General features: G+C 48.2%; 1 long non-coding RNA gene across 1 annotated transcript in view; it reads left to right on the top strand.

Moving 5' to 3' along the window:
* Nucleotides 1–393: 393 nt before the first annotated feature.
* LOC111740606 overlaps nucleotides 394–10,853 on the top strand; it is a 14,467-nt gene continuing 4,007 nt past the window's right edge. The window contains exon 1 of the long non-coding RNA XR_002780684.1: nucleotides 394–649. This is a non-coding gene — a long non-coding RNA (uncharacterized LOC111740606). The remainder of the gene's footprint in view (nucleotides 650–10,853) is intronic.

Here is a 10,853-nt window from a genome sequence, read left to right as displayed (position 1 = left end):
AGCTTTTTTCCACTGGGTCGGGCCTGAAAACAGGCATATTCATTCTTCACGTCCACAGGACTCTCTTACGCATCCCACAGATTTCTCCACGGCAGCCAGCTGTCCTCCGCTTCCCACTCTCACCCCATGTGCTCCCCACCCCCAAGAAAGCCTTCCTTCCACTGGATTTTTCCACCACCTGAATAACAAAATTTTACTACAGGGAGTTAGGGGCACAGGGCCTGGGTCAAGCGAGAAAAGACACAAAAAAAGGGGAAATGGAGAGAGGTGAGGGATCCAGCTTGAGCCCAGGCAGAGCCTCTAATTCTGGAAGCTCTGGAGAAACTTGACACCATGGCCAGGTCCTGAGCCAGGGCGGGGGAGGGAGTAAACCATCTTCCCGGAGCAGGAAGTGAGGGAGAGAGAGAGTGAGCTGGGGAAGCGCTCTGTTTTCTTTGGCCTCTGCCAGCCCAGGAAAGGAGAGGGAGAGAGGCCAGAGGGAGGAGGATGGGGCTGGTAGAAAGATCCGGTCTTTGTGTCCTACCCTCCCCCAGGAAGAAAGTTAGGTTGGCGGGGATCAGAGGCGAGACCATGGTTTCTCCCTGCCCGCTTCCTGTGAGATGTGCAAGGGAGCTGGGGCCACAGAATCCTGGAATCGGAGGCCGGTCAGGTGAGAACGTGGGGTGTGATGAGGAGTGGGAATGCTGGAGGAGGGAGGACAGAGTGTTGTTGTGTTGGAGGAATGAGACTAACCCAAAAGTATAACCCAAATACTCCTGGGAGGTGCCACATTCTCTCAGCCTTGATCTCCAAGCCACCTCCCCACCCGAGGCCCTAACCTCATGCACTGCTCTCTCCAACAAATAGGATGTGAGGAGGTAGGGGTCAACCTGGAAAAGGCTCCAGGCTTAGGCAGGCCAGGGCACCCCCTCTGGAAGCCGGACTTGCAGAGTCCAGATGTGTCTCCTTAGTTCATGCTGGGATGTAGACAGATGTAGTCATTCTGCTGTTATGAGAAAGGCCTTCTTAAGAGCTACTCCACCCCTAACCTTAATTCTCCCAGTGAACTTCATCCCAAATGTCATCCTAAATCCACCCCTCATAGGAACCTCAAACCAGTCTCAACCCAAATGCTATTCAAAATCACTGAATTGAACCTCACACCTTTATCCTAATCTAAAACCTTACTGTAGCCCCAGCTCCAGACTCTCCCCCAGATCTATGTAAATCATAAGCCTGACTGCACAGAGGTGTCTCTCATGGAGTGGGAATAAACACAGTAAGAGTTCATGTGTACTGAGCATTTATGAAGTGTTAGGCACCGTAATGGGCTTTTTCTATTTATTGCTGTATCAATACCAGTCCTATGAGTTGGACATTACTATTACTACTGTCTTACCGAGGAGAAAACCAAGGCTCAGAAAGATAAGGCAAGTTAGTCCAGTAAAGTGCCACCAGCCCTGGTTGTGACTGGTGGAATCGCTGCTCCCATCAGTAACATCTCACAGGTCGAGCATGGGCCTTCTACTGGGATGTCTTCTGTCTGCACGGGGAATGTTATGGCTGCTTTAGAATCCAAGCCAAGCTCTGTCATTCAAGATCCAGATGAAATCTCTACTCAGATACTGAGTGAGAATCGGCTCTGAGGTCTCGGAGTCTAGAAACTCACTGCAGAATGACATGAGAATCATAGCATAGGTAGGAAGGATCTGATCCAGGAAGACAACCCAAACCTGGTTAAATGCCAGAACCACTGAAGACCTTACCACTGTGGCCCCTAACCCATCATTTTAGGGGAGCTCCTCCCGGTCAGCTGCTCTGACTTGATCTTAGCTAATATTCTGATTCATCCTGAGGAATGTGCTCAGAGCCTTCCAAAACACAATGGGGGAAGTCTGCGATCAGGACAAGGAGGATGACCTTCTAAGTTTAGTGGTTTATCCTCCACAAGCACACTTACAGATGGTCTTCGTTTTATACTCACACACTGTCCCATTCAGGACTTTATGAAATCATAAAGTCCTGAAAACTTTATGTTTTCTCTAGTTCAGTGAGGGAAGCCAGTAGGGGGTCTACCTCTATGCCCTCAATCATGGGGACACTAGCTTGCAAAGTTCCCAGGACACCAGCAGTTCTGGGCCAGACCAAAGGGAAGGTACCAGCTCTTTGGAGTCCCTTCCCAGGTTAAGCATTGTATCAGAGTTTTTAGGGCCAGGGTGTCTGTCCAACCATGAAGGACCACATCAAGAAATACTCAGTTCACCCTACCTCCACTACCACCATTCTCCATCAGTCTTGAGAAGGTGACCAAGCTAGAGAACTCTGGCCACAAAGATGCCTGATCAGAGGTCAGCTAGGAGACCCAGTCTATGGCCCCGGGTACTCTGGCTTAAAAGCTAGAAGTCCTCGCATGGGTACTTATGGCCTGTAAGCACAGAACATCTTGGCCACACAACCCTGTCCCCTAGCATTGCATGTTGACATTATCTGCTGCCTTTCTAAACCAGTCCAGGGATCCCAGAAATAGCCCAAGGTGGGCCCCTGAAGCCACTCGTACTCATTCCCATTTTGTTCTCCCTCCTCCCAACCACCCCCCCCACACACACACACATTTATCTCTCTCTCATTTGCAATATGAGTATTTTTTCTCTTCTGCCACCATCCTCGTTTATCATTTCAGAGCCATAACCTGGAGTCAGTAACAGTAATGAGTATAATTAGCTCCTGGAAGAGAAGGGCAAGTGGCACAGGCAGAGTAGGACTGGGGGAGGGAGAGGGCCTGGGAAGGAAGGGATGAGGCTCTGACAGGATCAGTGTTCCCAGCTCTCTCTGTCTGAGATCGAAGAGCCAGGAATCCATAGCTGCAGAGAGATAGGAGCTGACACCCACGACTAAAGCCCATCACAGCAGCTTCTCTGGGTCAGGTGACATTGAGTCCTCCCTAGCCGTCCTCCCTAGCCGTCCTCCCAAAACTGACAGCTCCACAGATCTCCTCCAAATTCCACAGATGCAGATAAAAGTCAGAATAGAAATAAGCAGTTCTAAGGGGCAAATGCAGATGTGCCCGTGAGAGTCCTAGATGTAGCTCAGTCATGGCCGCCACCAGAGTGCTGTGACTGCAAACAAGAACGTAGACCCAAATGGGGCTGGGGCAGGGGTTGGGGTGAGGAGGGAACAATGCAAAGAGCTGCTTTCTGGGTTCCAGGAGGGATGCAGTTCTGAGGAGGAGAGAGGTCTAGCATCTGACTTCATGAAAATACTCAGCCTGGTCCTGGGAAAGATAGATGTCTACAAATGAATATTCACTATCATCTACCCCGAGAATCATTCCCTTCATTATACATACTTCTCCGACTCCTGCCGCCCTTCCCCACCTCGTCCCCCAGCTACAGAATCAGCTTCATTGGACCTTTTTCTGTGGGTAGTCCAGGGGTTCTCCTTGGGCACCTCTTGTCACAGAGGGGAGGGCAGCAAAACCACCTCTGCCTCCGGGAAATAGAGGAAAATGTCAGTGTTAGCCGGCAGGCCAGCCTCTGTCCTAAGCCCCATTAATACCCAGCATTCTGGGTGCTATAAAGATGAAGGAGCCCATAGCCTTGCTCAGGGGCCCCTGCACATAAACACCCCAAAGATAAAGCTCCCTGGCTATTGCTCAGAGGCCCATTTACTTCCCACTTTGTTTTGAATTCTCATCTCAGAATTTTGCAAAGCTCTAACAGCAGGAACTTTCCAGAAGTTGCAGAATATAATCAGTGCATTCTCAGCCTTGCCACTCACTCTCAGACAGAGCACCTCCAGGCAGCCACCTACCAGTGAGTGGAGGAGGCAGGAGGCTGAAGGCAGTCAGTGGAGTCTGGGTAGGACAAGGCCAAGAAAGATCCCCTTGCCCAGCCCGCACCTCTGGGTGAGCTTGGCTTGTACCCCAGCCAGCCCCCACCCTGGCCCTGTTTGTGAAAATAAGGAAACCAGCCTATGCTGGGCTATTCCAAGAGGATTAGCTATCTCAGCACAGAACATCTCTGCGCAGGAAGTTTTTCTTTAAATATACCCTGAACCTCACCCTTTGCAGAATCAGCCATTGCATTTGGTCAGGCCTCAGGGGAGGGGAAGTGGAGGAAGATAGCTGCTGTCTCTGTCCTCTCGTGAGCAGCCAGAGCCACAGCACTGGGACTGCCAAATCTCCTCTCCACCCCCTCCCCCACCCGCACCCCCACCACTGCTTTTTTGCATGCGGTGCAGACCTGTTCATTTGCAGAGAGCAGCTCTGAGGTCTGGGTGGGAGTCCTAGGACTGGGTTCCTCTGCGTGCCTTGTCCCTTTGATGATCTCTAGGGATCGCCTACTGCATTTACCTCAGGACACAAAACCTCTTTTGGAAAAATCCACCACTTTTTCCAGCTTCCTCCAAAGAGCCAAACTAATACTTTCTGGGCACCTACTACATGCTTCATATGATTTAGCACATCTGATTTCATCTTTACAATCCTACAAGTGTGGAAATACTGTTAAGCATGAGGGAAAAGCCTCAGAGAGGATAAACAAATTCACCTGAGGTCATGCAGGTAATAGGTGAGAGGACAAGGCCAGGACTGGAACCCAGATCTGAGTTCTTGACCTGTACTTTCTCCTCTATGTCACACTCCACCTGAGAAGGTGAGAAGCTGGACTCTGAGTGGGCAGAGGAAAGTAGCGGAGGAGATGCATGTAGCACTTCCCTGTGGTCCTCGCAGTCACTCTCCAGCTATGACTCTCCTGGCTACCTTCTTGACAGGCAAGCAACCAGGCATTACACCTGACTCATCTTCCCACAGCCCAAGCATCCCTGCAGCCAAGCAAGGCCAAGGGGAGCCAGAACCATTGTTTCCCCCTCCTCCACCAGAGGAAAGTGAATAGCTTTTAGAGTTCCACCTGGAATTATATATTAATAAGGATTATCAATGTCAGAGAGATTTAAATCAAGGCAGACTCCCAGGAAGAGGGGAGATCATGAACAGTTTTGCAAAGAAGTGAAGTGTAATTCTTTGTGCAGAAAGGAGAGAGAAGAAAGTCCCAGAGCATAGAAGAGACCCATCAAAGGTTGGTGAAGTGGACCCACCTCTGTGTGTGTGGGTGGGAGGAGAGCAGGGTGACAGGAATGATACACACTATGTGGGGTTCTTGACCATCTGCAGTTCTCCCATCCAGAGCTCAGAATCCCAGATCCCCAAGGGTGCTGCAGCAGCCCTCCTCCTGCGGTCTACTCCGCATTCCTCACATTCTTTACGCTCAATTAAGGAGAAATAATCAGGGGAGCAAACAAGGCCACAGCAGGGCGGCCATACCCCACGCTGGAGGCATCACGTGTGCAGAAACAGTCCCCCTTGGTCAAGCCAGACCAGACCTTGGACTGAGCAGCCTTGTGGGGATGAGGAAAGCAAGCAGTGAGGAGCATCTCTCTATGCTCCACAGAGACAAAAGAGCTTGAAGGAAGGAGGGAGGGGAGCTGGGATCAGGAGAGAAAAAAGAGATGAGAAGGCAAGGTCAGAGCAGGGGCAAGGTGTACAGCCAGAAGATCTCAGCCATCTATTTCTTAATAAGGTTATTGCTTTACCACGATCACAGCATTGTGTCACCATCACCATCCACCATCATCATCAAATGCCCTTTGAGACATTCCTGGATGCTTAGTGTTCTCATCTTCATCAGTTATTGGCATGCATTGATTAAGTATGCCAGGGGACTAGTACCTCTCTGTGATCTTCAAAATTTACTATCCATAGTTTTCAGAGGAATGCCATTCTTGACCCCAGTGGAACTGCATGTCATTTCCTCCTCTGGGACCCAACAGGCCTGGTCAGCCAAGCAAACTCCTACTCCCTCAAGCCTCTACCCAAGGGCTGCCTCCACCCCTACCCGCAACCTCCACCTTCACAAAACCTTCCTTGACATCCCCAACAGATCCAGAGTCTCCTCTGGGCTCCCCCTTCACCTGGTACATGTAACCAGGACAACCCTTATGCTGTTTTATAATTTTAGGTATGTATGTCTATATCTCCACCAGAATAAATAATAACTAAATGATCATTGTTATTTATTGAGCATGTTCTATGTGCCAGGCGCTGTGCTGGCACTTGATAGATGACCTCATTTAATCCTTTTAATATCCTTAGAGGTCATTATTATTATCATCTCCAATTTATTCATGAAGAAGTTGAAACTTTGAAAGGTTAAGTAATGTGTCCAAAATGACCCAGCTAGTAAATCAAGGAGGGGGAATTTGAACACAGGATCATAAAATGCCAGAACCTATGCTATTAATCTAATACTGAGATGTTTGAGGACAGGGTTTATATTTAGTTGCTTACCACTACATGGCAAAGAAAATGTGCTCAGTATAGGACGGATGGATGGATGGATAGATGGATGGATGGATGGATGGATGGATGGATGGATGGATGGATGGATGGATAGATGGATGGATGGATGGATGGATGGATGGATGTCGAAGGCTTTACAGAGTTTCAGCAGTGGAACTAGGCCAAAAACTCTCTCCCCACCTCTGTATCAATGGATCAAATTTGTGAGATGATTTGTTAGAACAAAGACCCATTCTATGCTCTTTATTGGGACTACTGTTAGGACATGCTTTGTTGCCACTTTGGAGCTTCAGTCTATGACCATATCCACACTCGGTCTTTGGCCACTTTGGGGTCTCAGTGGTCAGAGGTAGGGGCCAGTTTATAATCAGGATGGGAATCGGTCTGGGTCTAGTGTAGAGGATCAGTCTGCGGCTGGTGTATGTCGAAAGAAGAAAACGCCTCTCTGCCATGCTGACTTGCAGCTGAATAGAGAGGAGACAGTTCTTCTCAAGCCAAAGTGCTTTGTTCTTGAGCTTTTAGAGGTGGAGAGATAATATGTACGAGAGTAACTGGGTTTGTGAGATAGTGCAAGCCAGAGTGCCCTGGGAAAAGGGGTCAGGGAATATACCCACTAAGTGCGCTCCATGTCCTCTTCGTGAGTCCCATATAATTGTGAGTGTGTGGTGTGGCACATGTGTGTGCGCTATATGTGATGGGACAACAGGGGCTGGGTAGGGTGTGAGAGAGACAAGCACACACCTGTAATAACATTGGCTTCAGACGCTGGGAGAGAAGAAATTCCCCCAACTGTTTTATCAGAGCCGAAGTTACCAAATTATGTTATTGTTTTAAATTTGAGCTTCTCTGCCTGGAAACAGAGGGGATCTCAGGTTCACGAGCTTAATGCTTGGCTGGGCCTGGAGCTCCACTCCCCAGCCAACCCAGGCTCCCAGAGCTCCCAGGCCCAAGGAACAAAAGTCTTCTCTCTCAGGGCTTTGAAGTGGAAACACTAACTGCTCCCTTTAATTAGAAAGAAACCCCCTATTGTTCCTGCTTTATTACTGATGGATGAAGACATGGGGAGGAGGGATTCTGAAGAGCAGGGGGTTGGGGGAAGAGTGGAGGGAACACGAAATCTCTATTTAGACTAGAGAATCCCTACACTCAGTCTCCTTGCACCAAGCCAGACCTCTTTGTCCGCCCAAGCAACCCAGATTTACAGGGCATCCAGCCTTTGATTAGATGTCATAGGAAAGAGAGAAGACAGGGTCCCAGCCCTCGAAGAGTTTATAATCTCAGCAAGGGAGGCATGGCAGGGGCATAAGAAATGAAAGATAATTGATACTAAATTAGTTCTTGTAAGCAAGAAAAAATTAGAGCAGGAAGATAGTCCCATAAGACAACCACCTAAAAAAATTCCGAGGGTGTTGTCTAAGGACTTGAGCCAAATGCTGCAGACTGGAGAGAACTAACAGAGAGTACAGAGAGAGTATTCCCACTCCGAGCAGGTTTAAGGGCTGGTGCAAAGGCCCAGAAGTAGAAATGGGCACAGCTTCTTTGGAGGACAGTAAGGAAGCTGGTCTAGTTGTAGAGGATGTGTGTGGTGGGGGGTGCGGAGAAACTACAGGGAACCAGATTGCATAGAGCAGATGTAACAGAGAAGTGGAAGACTTTGAAAGCACATAGAGGAGAATGGCCTTGATGAGACAAATAGAAAGCCTTTGGGCTTTCCTGAGCAGGAGAGTGACCTGATAAAAGGTGGCCCCTGGGGAGATTGATCTGGCAGCCCCATGCAGGAAGCCATGGAGGGGAGGAAGAGTAAAGGCGGGAAGACTAGTTGGGGAGCTCCTGAGGAAACTCAGGTAATGATGGCATTGAGACGAGGCGGGGGAAAAGGTGAGTCTGGGATAAATTTCAAAGGAAGAAAAAACATGTGTTGACAGAATAGATATAAGTGGATAATGGGTTGGGAACAAAGACACCTCCAAGATCACCAGTCTGGGAGACTAGGAGGATGGTGGAAAGGGGAAGAGAGTAGAAGCCCTCTAGGAGAAATGAGGGACCAGAAAAGTTAATAAACAAAGCCCCCCATAGCTTTATTCTCCCTTCCAGAGCCGAAAGATATCTTGAGCATGGTACTTAGAGGACAGTAACTCCAAGACAGGAAAACCGTATTCCCATCAACTGGGAACACCATCATGAAAAAAACAACTTTTGTACAATCTTTCTTTCATGCACTTCAAAGTGATTCACACCTGTGCCTCATTCAAGCTCAAAACAACCACAGCTGGTATCATTATCTCCATTTTACAGATGAAAAAACTGAGGCTCAGAAAGACTAAACTTCCTCTAAGTCACACAACTAGTTAAGGGCAAAGCTGGGAGCAGAAGCCTTCTGACTTTCAGCTCAGAACTCCTCCCAATGCCTATTCGCAGCCCAGGGGAGGGGAAGGGCCTGGAGCTATGTGCCTGGGTCACTGGGGGCAAGGAATCTGGGGCTCAGAGAGAGGGTCCACCCCGGACTTCAATCGCACCCCCAGCCTGCTCCTCACACTCACACAGGGCGTAAGTCGGGAGCCCAGGGTTGGAAACGCCAAGTCTAATCAGACCTCACAAGCCCACAGATGGTTTGAATCAACATGCTACCTTGATAGGAATAATGAGGAGTCTTGAAGACAGTCTTATGCCAGCTCCATCCGTCTGGACAGAGAACCACATCTTCCACAAAAATTTCCCCAACCAGGGTCCCATCGCCCTCCAAGCTGGGCAAACCCTTCATAAGAAAGTCCCTTGGTCCCACATCACAGCAGCTCCCCAGCCTCCACCAGCAGAAACACTCACAGGTTTTCTAAAAACTCTCACCTCGGGTTCAGATTTGACAAACTCTGACTTCTTAGGCCTTTCATGAGGCTGAAAACGGTTCCTAGGGAGAAACAGGTGACCATGGGTCACAAAGCCAGGGCAAGGATTGTGAGGCAATATGGTGGGGTGGACGGGCCTGGATCCAGACAAATGAAGAACAGACAAACACCCACTTCCTGGCAGAATGAGTATTCCCAAGGTTCATTGTTTCATTCATTCAACATAACAAATGTCATCATGACATTTTCTTTGATGAGACACCTGACCTAGGGCACCCAAATCTCAGGAAGCTTGGGGATAATCAATCTATGAGATCACAGAGCCCCAGGCACAGAACCAGACCTATGGTTTAAAAGAACTCCTCTTACTAGGGGAGCCTATTGGAGCCAAGGCCCCAGAATGGCAGTGGTGGCCTTTCCCCAGGGAAAGCTCAGGCTTGGGATTTCAAACCGCACCCTCCTAGTCTCCACTGAGGGTGGCTTTGTGGGCAGGGACCTGCTTTAATAAAAATTTGGCCTGCCCACCCCTTTGCCTAGCAAAGCTTAATTTGAAGCTTAAAAAACAATGAAGTTAATTTTTAAAAACCTTTCATTGAGTTCCATGAGACCCCTATTAATTTTATTGTTTCAATAAAGCATTTATTTAATTGTCTCCAGAAGGGCCCTGTTAAATGCACAGATGTTACCTGAGTCAGAAGGGAGGGAACTAGGAGCCTTTTTTTCACCCTCTCCCGTTAGCACATTAGCAGGATTCTGTTATTGGATTAGCTGATTGTCACCTTTAAAGTCACAAAATAGAGCCCTGAGGGAATGAGACACAAGGCAGGTAAATTCTGGGGAGCGGTTCAGGTCACAGTTGCAGGAAGTCGGAAGGCAGGCTCATGACAAAGAGGCTGGGTTTGGTTAGGACAAAGAAAAGAATTCTCTTCTGCTGATAAGGAAACATTTGTTATTTAGCCTCTGGCACAAAGCTGATGTTCCTGAAAAATCTCAGAAGACAAGCACATTACTAGATGTAGAGTATCCAAACCATAGGAGGGGAAAGGCTCGGTTTGAGTTGGCAGTAGATCTCTGGAATGTCATGTTTAGTCCTTCCACAATTATTTACTCAGTACCTACTATATGCTGCCACTACTTGGAGCTTTGAGCATACAGCTGTGAACAAAACAAAGACCCTGCTCTCATGGTGTTTACATTCTAATTAAGGGAAACTGACAACAAAAAAGTAAAAATATAATTGACATATCAAGATAATTTCAGACAACGATAAATGTTCTGAGGACAAATCAGAGTAAGTTATGTGGTAGAGAGGGATCAGAGGAGATTTCTCTGGTGAAATGACATTTAAGCCAAGACTTGAATACATGGAGGAGGAGCCAGGCACAAGAAAGGCGAAAGGAAAAGCCTTCCAGGCAGCGAGAATAGCCAAGTGCAAAGATTCTGGGGCCCCACTTTGAGAGGACCATTATCAAACAAGTAAGTAGTCAGAGAAGCATGAACTGGAGAGAGGCCCAGGAGACCCTCTTACACCAAGAATATTTCAAGAACTGTTTTAGGACAGAGACTCCGTCATTCATCTTTGTGTCCCTAGTTATTTGCTTGGTGTCTAGCACAGAGAAGGTGATTGATAAATGTAGGATTGAAAGGAGGAAAGAAATGAGAGGAAGAAGATGGAA

The sequence above is a fragment of the Pteropus vampyrus genome, unplaced genomic scaffold, assembly GCF_000151845.1.
Source record: "Pteropus vampyrus isolate Shadow unplaced genomic scaffold, Pvam_2.0 Scaffold66, whole genome shotgun sequence".
In the NCBI taxonomy this organism is placed as follows: domain Eukaryota; kingdom Metazoa; phylum Chordata; class Mammalia; order Chiroptera; family Pteropodidae; genus Pteropus; species Pteropus vampyrus.
The sequence above is the reverse complement of the archived record's forward strand: the minus strand, read 5'-3'. Positions and strand labels throughout refer to the sequence as shown.